The sequence below is a fragment of the Eleutherodactylus coqui genome, chromosome 2 (assembly GCF_035609145.1).
Source record: "Eleutherodactylus coqui strain aEleCoq1 chromosome 2, aEleCoq1.hap1, whole genome shotgun sequence".
Classification (NCBI taxonomy): domain Eukaryota; kingdom Metazoa; phylum Chordata; class Amphibia; order Anura; family Eleutherodactylidae; genus Eleutherodactylus; species Eleutherodactylus coqui.
The window spans coordinates 10,441,693-10,455,466 of NC_089838.1; positions in this window are offsets into that span (position 1 = coordinate 10,441,693).

The following is a 13,774-nucleotide window of genomic DNA, read 5'->3' on the forward strand; positions in this document are numbered from 1 at the left end:
ATTAGGTTAGGGAGACAGAGAGTACTTAGCTTCTCAGTAGTTACATCACTTGCATTATATTCACTTGAGGTAGATCACAGACTTTCATTACACTTGCAGACACAAAATGTTGCTGACACTTTTCTCAGGGGACTGACATTAGCTTCCAGCATGTCCTCCCTGGCTTTGACTATTGCTTGACACTTAGATTACTGACTTGATTTCTCATCTTTCTCTGTCTCTTTCTTCTCTCTCCTTCTCTTTCCTCTGCTAACTCTCCATCATAATTTGGGATCGTACTCACATTTTGGATGTTACTTCCCACCGCACTGGCTAGAGTAGATGGTCTCTTAGTTCCTCCCCAGTCTCCTTCAGTCTCTTGTGAGCTGGCTAGACTCTCTCCTAGAACACTTTGTGAAGATGGTTGTCTTGTAACTCCCCGGTCTCTGTCTTCTTTCCATGAACTCCAGGACTAGACTGCCTAACCCCACCCACTCTCTGTCATTTATACTCTCCCCACTAACCAATCCTGAGCTAAGGGACATATCTCTACACAAATCTCAGGCTAGCTAGGAGTAACTGACAGGGGCTAGAGCAGATTAGGTTGTACTATGCCCAGTCATGCAGTGTTAGGTGGAAGGAATACCAAACATTTTCCCATTATTAACCATTTATAATCATAAACACATAATTACATACATTTTCCCTATTTACATATACACAATTTACATGAGGTAGCAGATGGTAATGCTGTGTGACCCCAACTCTGGGGTACTACACATAGCAAATGGAATGGTATCAACCAGAGCAAAGCCCCCAATTGCAGTGACCAACCCAGACATAGCAGGTATTGACCAGCGAAAGGAAAAAATGAGATGGTAGAATTCCACACTTTATTAGGCGATTACTTTGGCTTCAATGCAGTTAAACAATTTCCATTTTCAGGATTATGGGGTTCACAAATTCCATATGCATCAATCACTATGGATTTCCAAAGGGTTAAGTGATGACTGTCCTTTCCTTTCCTGTTCTGTGCTCTCTCCTCTGAAGACTCTTCTTCTCTCTCTCCTCTGAACAATTCTTGGTGTTTGTGTACTCACACTTAGATGTTCTGGCTTCCCACTGCACTAGCTGTCAGTCAAAATAGTCTCCAAGTTCCTACCTAGTCTCCTTCAGTCTCTTCTGAGCTGGCTAGACTGCCTAATCCTGCCCACTTTCTACCTTTTATACTCTCCCTATTAACCAATCTGAGCTTTGGGAAATCTCTCTACGCAATCCCATTACTAGCTGGGGGTGATTGACAGGGGTTAGAGCAGATTAGGGCTTATTTACATGAGCGTATATCAGCCTGCTGATATACGCTACCATCTGATGCATTAGATTCCAATGCATCAGATCATACAGATGTATTCCAGCGGCGTAAAAGCGCGTGGCCGGCCAATATAGCACCAGGCGCTTTTACGCTGGACAGCAAAGATAGTCCTGGAACTATCTTTCTGCCCGAAATACGTTGGCCACTGCATAGACTTCCATGGGAGCCAATGCCAGCGGCTGGAGAAGGGAGGTGGGAGGGAATTTAGCACCGTGACTTCCCCTCCAGCTGTTTGCAATGGGAGGGGACGGGATGGAGGCAGAGCTAAGCTCCGCCCCCTCCCATTGCTGGCTACAGGCAAGGGGCAAGGAGGGGGTGGGAGCTTAGCTCTGCCCACGCCCCTTCCATTGCAAACAGCTGGATGGTAAGAGAGAGGAGGTGAGCCGGGAGGGAAGCAGAGCTAAGCTGTCTTTCCCCACCCAACGGCATTGCGGCCTCGGTGTATATGCATCGGGCCATCTTAACGGGCGCACAAACGTTAGATTTGCTCGCGTGTTCAAGCGTTTTTACGGCGCTGCAGGCGCACGTAAAAACAGCTACGGCCGTGTGAAAGAGCCCTCAGGGTGAATTCTGCTTAGTCATAAAGTGCTAGGTAGTAGAAGCACCAGACATTAACCCATTAATAAACACATAATGCTGTGGGGGTACTACACTATTTCCAGGGGTCCGTGGCATCCACTAGAGCCTAGAGCTAGTCCCTGTCTGTATATATAGAGGACAAAGTGCTGACACGAAGGTGGTGTTTGAAGCCTGACTCCTGAGTCTGTCACCTGTGGAGAGTCATTTCTTCTGGCTCTCGAGCCGCGGGTATCAGGCCATTTTACCGGCTCAATATCTCCACGTATTTGAATGCGCCGACACCTTTCCATGCGGGCCGCTTTCTCTTCTTGCTCGGGCTCTTAATGTATCATTGATTTTGCAGTCTCCGTGTAACTACGTTTTCAATTGGATTCATGTCACTAATGTTGCAGCCGGAGTGTCACCGGGTCTCAGAAACATGCCGGCCTCGGAGGCTGCGCTGCAGGTGGAGGCAAGACGGAAAACGTAGGCCTCTTGGTTCAATCCATTCTTCTTCCTGACCACTTCCAGCAGAGCAGCAGGTAATGTATTTCTGCATCAGTGTTTAACCCTTTTGTTCCCAGTCTCACCTCCAGTACTGAAACCCTCTGGACACAAACTGAAAAGGTATCCACCAAAAACTGCATGCCTGATGGTCTTCAATGTCTGGGGCAGTCTGCTGGCTTTTTGATCCTTTGTTTCCCGGAGATAAGGAGGTCTACAGTTATCAGGGGAGACAAGGAAGCCCATAGTTGTCAGGGAAGGCAAGGAGGTCCATAGTTGTCAGGAGAGACAAGGAGGCCCACAGTTGTCAGGGGAGACAAGGAGATCCACAGTTGTCAGGGGAGACAAGGAGGTCCATAGTTGTCAGAGGAGACAAGGAGGTCAATAGTTGTCAGAGGAGACAAGGAGGCCCACAGTTGTCAGGGGAGACAAGGAGGTCCACAGTTGTCAGGGGAGACAAGGAGGTCCACAGTTGTCAGGGGAGACAAGGAGGCCCACAGTTGTCAGGGGAGACAAGGAGGTCCATAGTTGTCAGGGGAGACAAGGAGGCCCACAGTTGTCAGGGGAGACAAGGAGGCCCACAGTTGTCAGGGGAGACAAGGAGGCCCACAGTTGTCAGGGGAGACAAGGAGGCCCACAGTTGTCAGGGGAGACAAGGAAGCCCACAGTTGTCAGGGGAGACAAGGAGGCCCACAGTTGTCAGGGGAGACAAGGAGGCCCACAGTTGTCAGGGGAGACAAGGAGGCCCACAGTTGTCAGGGGAGACAAGGAGGCACACAGTTGTCAGGGGAGACAAGGAGGCCCACAGTTGTCAGGGGAGACAAGGAGGCCCACAGTTGTCAGGGGAGACAAGGAGGCCCACAGTTGTCAGGGGAGACAAGGAGGCCCACAGTTGTCAGGGGAGACAAGGAGGCCCACAGTTGTCAGGGGAGACAAGGAGGCCCACAGTTGTCAGGGGAGACAAGGAGGCCCACAGTTGTCAGGGGAGACAAGGAGGCCCACAGTTGTCAGGGGAGACAAGGAGGCCCATAGTTGTCAGGGGAGACAAGGAGGTCCACAGTTGTCAGGGGAGACAAGGAGGTCCACAGTTGTCAGGGGAGACAAGGAGGTCCACAGTTGTCAGGGGAGACAAGGAGGCCCACAGTTGTCAGGGGAGACAAGGAGGCCCACAGTTGTCAGTGGAGACAAGGAGGTCCATAGTTGTCAGGGGAGACAAGAAGGCCGACAGTTGTCAGAGGAGACAAGGAGGTCCATAGTTGTCAGGGGAGACAAGGAGGTCCATAGTTGTCAGGGGAGACAAGGAGGTCCATAGTTGTCAGGGGAGACAAGGAAGCCCACAGTTGTCAGGGGAGACAAGGAGGTAATTTTTCCGTCCTTCATGATGATGGCCTGTGAACTATACAAAGAAAAGAAGACAATGACCCCGGGTATGAAGCTGGGATGATTAAACACGACCAGTAATGTCAAATCTGTCCTGTGTCTGTTATTACGATGACTGTAATTATTAGGATTTCTGGTCACATGACACAAGCGAGCCGTCTCGTTCAGACCCAGAGCATACTGCCAGCCGCTCTCCCTCCCTCGTCTTCTCCGCTCAAGGTGACGGCGTTTCCTCATCTGGAATTGAAGTCACGTATTTCATTACTCTCCTCAGTATGCAGACATGGTGTGTTATGTTCCAGTACAGGACAGGAGAACATATGCCCAGCGAAAAACGTGGAGATTTGGAGAATGTTAGCGCAGTGCCGGAGCGGATCATTAGGCTGTTACTTCAGCCAAATACCAAATCTCACATCTTGTATTTCGCCTCTAGATATGGATAAATCCATATGCATTACTGGTAAGCCAGTAATATAAGACCGTGACATCCTGAACAGCGCTCAACAATTACACTACTATTATAGCCCTTATCGGAGTTGTCACTCTACTTTCCTGGACTCTTAGTTTTTAGGTCACTCCAAACAGACCCCCAGCAATCAGGCGCAATCAGAGGAACCTTGCAGCAAGTGTTTGATTATCCTGCAGCTCCCCCACAGGACAAATTAAGTGTTACACAGTGGCCATTAAAATCAATGGGCTGTTCTTCTGATGCATGCTGGGTCCTCCAGAGTGGGAGATGCTCTTCACAGAAATTCACCGGGCTTTCTTAGCAAGACAACCACTGTAGGATACTTTCCAGCCCGTCTAGTTGTCTTGATTGTGTTGAAATGTAGGGTATTAAGAGAGGGTCCTATGTAGGTAGGGCTTCTCCTGCTGACCAGTTCCCTTTAGGTCCTGGTTTCTGCCTCCATGCAAGGTCAGATGCAAACAGATCAGACTCCTGGGCCCCGATATAATATTTGTAATAGGGCACCAAAATTATCATATGTTATCATGTCTCAGGGTGCTCTATTGATGGCATCTCCTAGCAATCAGAGAACCCTAGTAGTAAGTGTTCCATTTTCCTACAGCTCCCCCACAGGAGAAGTGAAGTATTACACAAGTCCCATTGAAATCAATGGCCTATTATTGTTAGGTTGTGTGTCTGGGACCGGTGGTTCTACAGGTTTCCATGAGCACAGCTTCACAGGTGAGGGTTAATTGAACTGGCTGGGTGTGGTGTTTCTCCAGTCAATCCCCTCTGGTCTGCTGCATATAAAACCAGCATCTCTTGGTAGTAGATGCTGGTCATTTTAGTGTTGTAATACCACTCAGAGCTGTGTTGTGCATGTCTGGTCTGTTGTGTGTCTTTCACCTTCCCTGATGGTGGTCTGGACACCTGTAGTCCTTGTTTGTGTCATTATGCAGACCCCCTCTTCGCTTCCCTTTGACAGGTGCGGCCTCCAGACGTCTGATGTCTTATGTGTGTCAGGTGGGTGATGCCTGACAATGTTCCCTATGTCAGCACGGTAGCTGACTCTCTATCCCCCTGGTATGAGGACACTTGGGCTAGTTATGGTTTACCATCTGCATCCATGTGAGCTCTGGGGGGAGTTCTTGTTATATGTTGTATGCATTACTTTGTGTGTTGGTGTGAACAGTGACTTGTTTTGTGTGTCTGTGCAGGTGGCCAGGCATGTGTTTTATGTGCAGTTTTGCTCTGTGTGATTTGCATTACCCTGAATGTTGGTGTGAATAGCCATGTGTTGTAAAAGTCTGCGCAGGTGGCCAGACACGAGGCATGAACTGTCATGTTTAGTGTTCAGTGTGTGTGAACAGTGTCCTGTCCTGTGTGTTTAGTGCATCTCTCAAGGTTCCTAATCAGGGATAGCCAAGTCCTAGATGAAGACAGTGGTCGCCGACCTTATCAGGACAATCACCCCGCTTTTAGGCAGGGGTTCCCCGCTTTTCCTGATTAGTAAGGGACAGGAGTCATACCGATTCAGCCACTATATGGCCCAATTTGACTATTGTCTATGTGTATAACATCCCACACTCTCCACTCCGCCATACCGTGCCCACCTCCACTCCGCCATACCGTGCCCATCTCCACTCCGCACATATCTCCAGCCCTTTACCTTCTGGATGCCACCATTATCTGTAGTATGTAAGCTCGTCGGAGACCCTCACCCCTACTGTCTCCATCAAGTGATTACTACATGTAACTGTGGTCTTGTTTTTATTCCCCCTGTCTTGTAAGCGCTGCGGAATATGTTGGCGCTATACAAATAAAGATTATTATTATATTATTATCTTAGCCTGGAGAGGTGCAATTAGTCCTTGCAACACTATGAGTAATGTTTGCAGTTTTGAATAGGACACCTTCTTGTGTCCCTGCTGAGGCGTGGTGCTTTAGTGCGCCTCATGGACGTAACAGCTATCCTTCTAATGCTGATCCTCCAAAGTAGCAGACACTCTTGAAGCTGCCCTCTTACCTGAATAGGGCCCCCTTTATTATCTCACAATTCCCTACACTGGCTTTCTGAACTAGACTCCCCCATTAAGGTATTTTTCACACCTTCTGGTGGTCTTGATTGGGGTGAAATGTGGAGTATTAAGAGAGTCCCCGTATAGGTGGGACTCCTGCTGACAGGCTTCTTTTAGGTCCTGGATTCTGCCTCCATCCAAGGTGAGAAACACCCAGGCTCCTGGGCCCCAATGCAAAATTTGTAATAGGGCCCTCCAATTTTCATGTGCAGCTTATAGCACTGGTCTCTTCATATGGGGCAGAGACTCGTTTTGGGCCCTCAAGTCTACAATGCCCTTGTACAGCTGCAATATCTGGACAGGATCAGAGGGGAGCCCAATGACACAAGAAGGGGCCCCTACCTTTAACGCATTCTCATTTTTGGGACCCCACTTGGGATACAAGAACTACAACACCTCATGCGGCTTGGGATTCCTTCCATTATAGAAAAGTTGTGGTGCATGCTACAATGCCTATGACATCAGCCTATGACATCAGCCTATTAGACTCTGCGGAAAGCAGGGTCTATTACGCAAAGGTACATGGCAGACACGGAGGTCTTTGTCAGCTCTCTGGCGGCCACTGGAACCCATTGGAGTTTAATTATCACATTGTGGGGTGCCAATGGGTGACAAGAGCCTCATGTGGTGCAGAGTGCTAAGGTAGCAGAACGAAGTCGTAAGCTCTCGCTCATGACGTGAAGGAGGGGATAGGTTTTTGGGTTGATATTACATCCAACTTCTAAGAAACTTTTTGAGTGTTTTTCTTTTTGGCAGCAGATAAATGATTGACAGCCGCGTCCCCATCACTCATAACCTCGCTCGTCTCCATGAAAGCATTAAACCCAAACGCACGCCAGAAAAATGAAGGCCCACACATTACTCCATTCTCTTCTGTAGAAACACATTCGCCGATCTCTATTATTCCAACCGAGCATAAAGTATATTATTAACGTCTCCCGCTCCTCCACCATGACAGCGCAAGCAGCGCCGGAGCCCCAAGGTGACAGCGCACATAATGAGAAGAGACGGTGAGACAATGAAGAGGGCTGAAACGGAGGCAAAAGCATCTTGATCCCATCAGTACGAGCTTATAGGATCGGCAAGATGCATGGTCCACCGGGCTGAAATTTAAAGCCACATTGTGGATTTATGGGCGGCCACGATTCTCTCTCCCATCTAGGAATGCCACCTTTGTCCCCCCAAAAATACTGGAGAAAGTAAAAGGGAGCGTGGTTAGGGGCGTGGTTTATCACAACGTACGTATCTAACGCTGTTATTCAAGTGGCACCAGCTAGTCATTGTGCCCCCTCATTGGTCACATTAGTAATATCACCCGCAGTAGTAATGGTGCCCGCAGGGCACCATTTAGTAGTGGCCTTTAGTAGTGGCCTCAATAGTAAGCATCCCCCTTAGTGACCCGAATAGTAAATAGGACTAGTGGTCCCCATATAAATAGTGACCCTGTTAGCGTCCCTAGTATTGTTAATGCCTACATTAGCCACCCATGTAGTAATAGTGCCCCGATTAGTGACCCCAGTATTAATAGTGACCCTATTAGTGACCTCAGTAGTAATAGTGATCCCCTTAGTGGCCGCAGGAGTAATAGTGACCCTCATATTGGCCCCAGTTGTAATAGGGACTCCCACAGTGGCTCCAGTATTATTACTGATCTCCGCAGTGGCCCTAGTAGTAAGTGACCCCCACAGTGGCCTCAGTCTTAATAGTGACCCCCCACAGTAAGGTCAGTCTTAATACTGACCCCCACAGTGGCCCCAGTAGTAAGTGACGCCCACATTGGCCTCAATCTTAATAGTGACCCCCACAGTGGCCCCAGTCTTAATAGAGACCCCCATAATGCCCCCAAAGGTAATAGTAACCCCCATAGTGTCCCCAGCAGTAATAGTGACCCCTGGACTGCTTTCCATGGCATCTTCATTCATGAATATACTGTTTGCAGTGCAGATGCCGGGGCAAGGAGTCCAGGGCACTGTGCGAGCGAGTGGCATCCTATGTGCAAACACAGGTGGAAGGAGTACAGTGCCTGAACAAAACCTCAGTTAATGGGTTGTTTGCCGATTCCCGCCCGGAGCTGCTCAATGCAGGTAATTATTTTTTACCAGTAGCCTCTAACTGGGCCTGTGTAAAATAAATCCTGGGACCAGCTTTCTGGACTGATTATTGGCCGGGCTGGTGGGTTACTGACTGGATGGCGACCCTACTCCAATCATGCCTTAGAAGAGATTACCTCACTGAGTTTGCTGGGGAAAGACTCGGCTTACCAGCTGTTGACCCTGTAGGGGAAATATAGTATTACATGCAGATGAATGGCCGTCCATGTAATACAAGTGCTGCCAGAACGGGAGATGCTCATTCCGGCTGATAGTGGGGCGTCCTCCTTTATTATGTCTGTATGCTCCAAGATGGAATATGAACAAAGTTGTCTTCATGAGACAATCCGGGGAGGACAAGAAGAGAGAATCAATATGGCTGCTAAAGGCTGATCAAGGATGTGGTCTCAAATAGGATCTTGATCCAGTGCCGGCCTTAGGTTAGAGGGCACCCTGTACAGAATATTTATTGATGGCCGCCCCATCGAAAGAAGATGACCATATATTGCACTAATAGGCAGTTTGCCTGTATTCTGACTGTAAAGTAATCAGAAAGATAGCAGTATACCCACAACAGGACAGCTTAGTGACTGAATACAGCACCAGAACCAAGCTCATAATGTAACTACAGCACCAGAACCAAGCTTGGTACATAATTACAGAACCAGAATCAAGCTCATAGCATAAATACAGAACCAGAATTCAGCTCAGTACATAACTACAACACCAGAGACAAGCTCAGAAAATAAATACAGCACCAGAATCAAGCTCACAAGATAAATGCAGGCCTGGAATCAAGCTCAGTACATAACTACAGTACCAGAACCAATCTCATACCATAAATACAACACGAACTAACCTCAGTACATAGATATAATACCAGAACCAAACTTATAAATAAAATAGCTGAACTAAGCGATGGTGATGCAGGGACGCCAATTGGCTGACAGCGGTGCTTCTAAACATCTTCTACCAGGTGTCCTGACTTAAGGAAACCCAACAATATTACCAAGGTCAGATCCGTCTACATTAGTATGACAGAGTCCGTTGTTTGTAGCCATCCAACATCACACTCACATGGCTACCAGCCCTCACGGGGTTAAGCAGTGGTTGCCGTAGCCCAAAGGGCTCCCTCTGATTGCATTTCATTGTCACAGAATCTAATCCATTTTACCTACCCCCCCCCCCCCCTCCAGGATCTCTAAGGAACTGTCCTCTTCCAACACTTCCTGAAGAGCCTAATTATCACGGCAAGGAGTGGAATAAAAACGTCCTCCATTGAATTTGCCTAATTAAGCAGAGTTGTAGGGGACATTTACTAAATCAACGGTTAAAAGGTCCGTTGTACTTGATTCAGGTGGTGTAGCATGTGCCGTCCTTCATGTAAAGCATCGAAAAGGGTTTTAAAGCGGAAATACCATTAATGTGCACTAAATGTCATTCTGTAGGGCTTTGTAGCAAAATAAGAGGCACTCCTGAGGACACTTCAGAGTGCGGCTACAAGCCGTCATAATATTAGTGGTCTTTAATTAAAGTGCAGTACCTCTAATAACCTGTAGGTGGAGGCCTGCAGCAAAACACCACAGCAGTCAGCATCACTATGCACTGGAATGGCTTGTCTGCTTGAAAACACCTTTCTACTATTGACTAATGTAGTACCTGCAGACAGACTGAGTGTCCCTCTCTCCTGAGATCACCTCCACAGCACAGAGCTTCATACTAGGAGCCGTACTGCTACAAGGAACATCCCCTTAAAGCCAGTCAGATCATTAGATCTCTGCAATTAGACTTGTAGAAGACGAATGGCAAGAAATGAAGACATCATTGTGTGCATCACCTCTATGTGAAGAGGAACCTGCGGCTATAATACAAAGAGCTACATTATCCTTCTTAGTCTGCAGTCCTGCCAATAGGGGACAGTATTATAGTAGTTATATTCTTGTACATAGGGAGCAGTATTATAGTAGTTATATTCTTGTACATAGGAAGCAGTATTATAGTAGTTATATTCTTGTACATAGGAGGCAGTATAATAGTAGTTATATTCTTGTACATAGGGGGCAGTATTATAGTAGTTATATTCTTGTACATAGGAGGCAGTATTATAGTAGTTATATTCTTGTACATAGGGGGTAGTATTATAGTGGTTATATTCTTGTACATAGGGGGCAGTATTATAGTAGTTATATTCTTGTACATAGGAGGCAGTATTATAGTAGTTATATTCTTGTACATAGGGGGCAGTATTATAGTAGTTATATTCTTGTACATAGGGGCAGTATTATAGTAGTTATATTCTTGTACATAGGGGCAGTATTATAGTAGTTATATTCTTGTACATAGGGGGCAGTATTATAGTAGTTATATTCTTGTACATAGGGGGCAGTATTATAGTAGTTATATTCTTGTACATAGGGAACAGTATTATAGTAGTTATATTCTTGTACATAGGGGGCAGTATTATAGTAGTTATATTCTTGTACATAGGGGCAGTATTATAGTAGTTATATTCTTGTACATAGGGGCAGTATTATAACAGTGTTATTATGGTACATAAGAGCAGTATTATAGTAGTTATATTCTTGTACATAGGGGGCAGTATTATAGTAGTTATATTCTTGTACATAGGGGGCAGTATTATAGTAGTTATATTCTTGTACATAGGGGGCAGTATTATAGTAGTTATATTCTTGTACATAGGGGGCAGTATTATAGTAGTTATATTCTTGTGCATAGGAGCAGTATTATAGTAGTTATATTCTTGTACATAGGAGGCAGTATTATAGTAGTTCTATTCTTGTACATAGGGGGCAGTATTATAGTAGTTATATTCTTGTACATAGGGGCAGTATTATAGTAGTTATATTCTTGTACATAGGGGGCAGTATTATAGTAGTTATATTCTTGTACATAGGGGGCAGTATTATAGTAGTTATATTCTTGTACATAGGGGGCAGTATTATAGTAGTTATATTCTTGTGCATAGGAGCAGTATTATAGTAGTTATATTCTTGTACATAGGAGGCAGTATTATAGTAGTTCTATTCTTGTACATAGGGGGCAGTATTATAGTAGTTATATTCTTGTACATAGGGGCAGTATTATAGTAGTTATACTCTTGTACATAGAGGCAGTATTATAGTAGTTCTATTCTTGTACATAGGGGGCAGTATTATAGTAGTTATATTCTTGTACATAGGAGGCAGTATTATAGTAGTTATATTCTTGTACATAGGGGCAGTATTATAGTAGTTATATTCTTGTACATAGGGGGCAGTATTATAGTAGTTATATTCTTGTACATAGGGGGCAGTATTATAGTAGTTATATTATTGTACATAGGGGGCAGTATTATAGTAGTTATATTCTTGTACATAGGGGGCAGTATTATAGTAGTTATATTCTTGTACATAGGGAGCAGTATTATAGTAGTTATATTCTTGTACATAGGGGCAGTATTATAGTAGTTATATTCTTGCACATAGGGGGCAGTATTATAGTAGTTATATTTTTGTACATAGGGGCAGTATTATAGTAGTTATATTCTTGTACATAGGGGCAGTATTATAGTAGTTATATTCTTGTACATAGGGGGCAGTATTATAGTAGTTATATTCTTGTACATAGGGGGCAGTATTATAGTAGTTATATTCTTGTACATAGGGGACAGTATTATAGTAGTTATATTCTTGTACATAGGGGGCAGTATTATAGTAGTTATATTCTTGTACATAGGGGCAGTATTATAGTAGTTATATTCTTGAACATAGGGGGCAGTATTATAGTAGTTATATTCTTGTACATAGGGGCAGTATTATAACAGTGTTATTATGGTACATAAGAGCAGTATTATAGTAGTTATATTCTTGTACATAGGGGGCAGTATTATAGTAGTTATAGTCTTGTACATAGGGGACAGTATTATAGTAGTTATATTCTTGTACATAGGGGGCAGTATTATAGTAGTTATATTCTTGTACATAGGGGGCAGTATTATAGTAGTTATATTCTTGTGCATAGGAGCAGTATTATAGTAGTTATATTCTTGTACATAGGAGGCAGTATTATAGTAGTTCTATTCTTGTACATAGGGGGCAGTATTATAGTAGTTATATTCTTGTACATAGGGGCAGTATTATAGTAGTTATACTCTTGTACATAGAGGCAGTATTATAGTAGTTCTATTCTTGTACATAGGGGGCAGTATTATAGTAGTTATATTCTTGTACATAGGAGGCAGTATTATAGTAGTTATATTCTTGTACATAGGGGGCAGTATTATAGTAGTTATATTCTTGTACATAGGGGGCAGTATTATAGTAGTTATATTCTTGTACATAGGGGGCAGTATTATAGTAGTTATATTATTGTACATAGCAGGCAGTATTGTAGTAGTTATATTCTTGTACATGGAGAGCCATATTATAGTAGTTATATTCTTGTACGTAGGGGGCAGTATTATAGTAGTTATATTCTTGTACATAGGGGCAGTATTATAGTAGTTATATTCTTGTACATAGGAGCAGTATTATAGTAGTTATATTCTTGTACATAGGGGGCAGTATTATAGTGGTTATATTCTTGTACATAGGGGGTAGTGTTATAGTAGTTATATTCTTGTACATAGGGGGCAGTATTATAGTAGTTATATTCTTGTACATAGGTGGCAGTATTATAGTAGTTATATTCTTGTACATAGGAGGCAGTATTATAGTAGTTATATTCTTGTACATAGGGAGCAGTATTATAGTAGTTATATTCTTGTACATAGGGGGCAGTATTATAGTAGTTATATTCTTGTACATAGGAGGCAGTATTATAGTAGTTATATTCTTGTACATAGGGGGCAGTATTATAGTAGTTATATTATTGTACATAGGGGGCAGTATTATAGTAGTTATATTCTTGTACATAGGGGGCAGTATTAGAGTAGTTATATTCTTGTACATAGGGGGCAGTATTATAGTAGTTATATTCTTGTACATAGGGGGCAGTATTATAGTAGTTATATTCTTGTACATAGGGGGCAGTATTATAGTAGTTATATTCTTGTACACAGGGGCAGTATTATAGTAGTTATATTCTTGTACATAGGGGGCAGTATTATAGTAGTTATATTCTTGGATATAGGGGGCTTTATGATAGTAGTTATATTTTGTGCATGGATGGCAGTATTATATTTTGTATTTTGTTCATAGGAAACTTTCATATCTTACTGGCCTCTTGAATTTCTCCTGTATAAAACCGATGAAGGATTTTATTTTTTCGTTGTCAATTCAGCCAGTGGTCTAATAAATCAGGCGAGAGGAAGTTAACATCAAGCACATTAGTGGGTTCAGCTGCTGCAACCTCTATTGCCTATGCT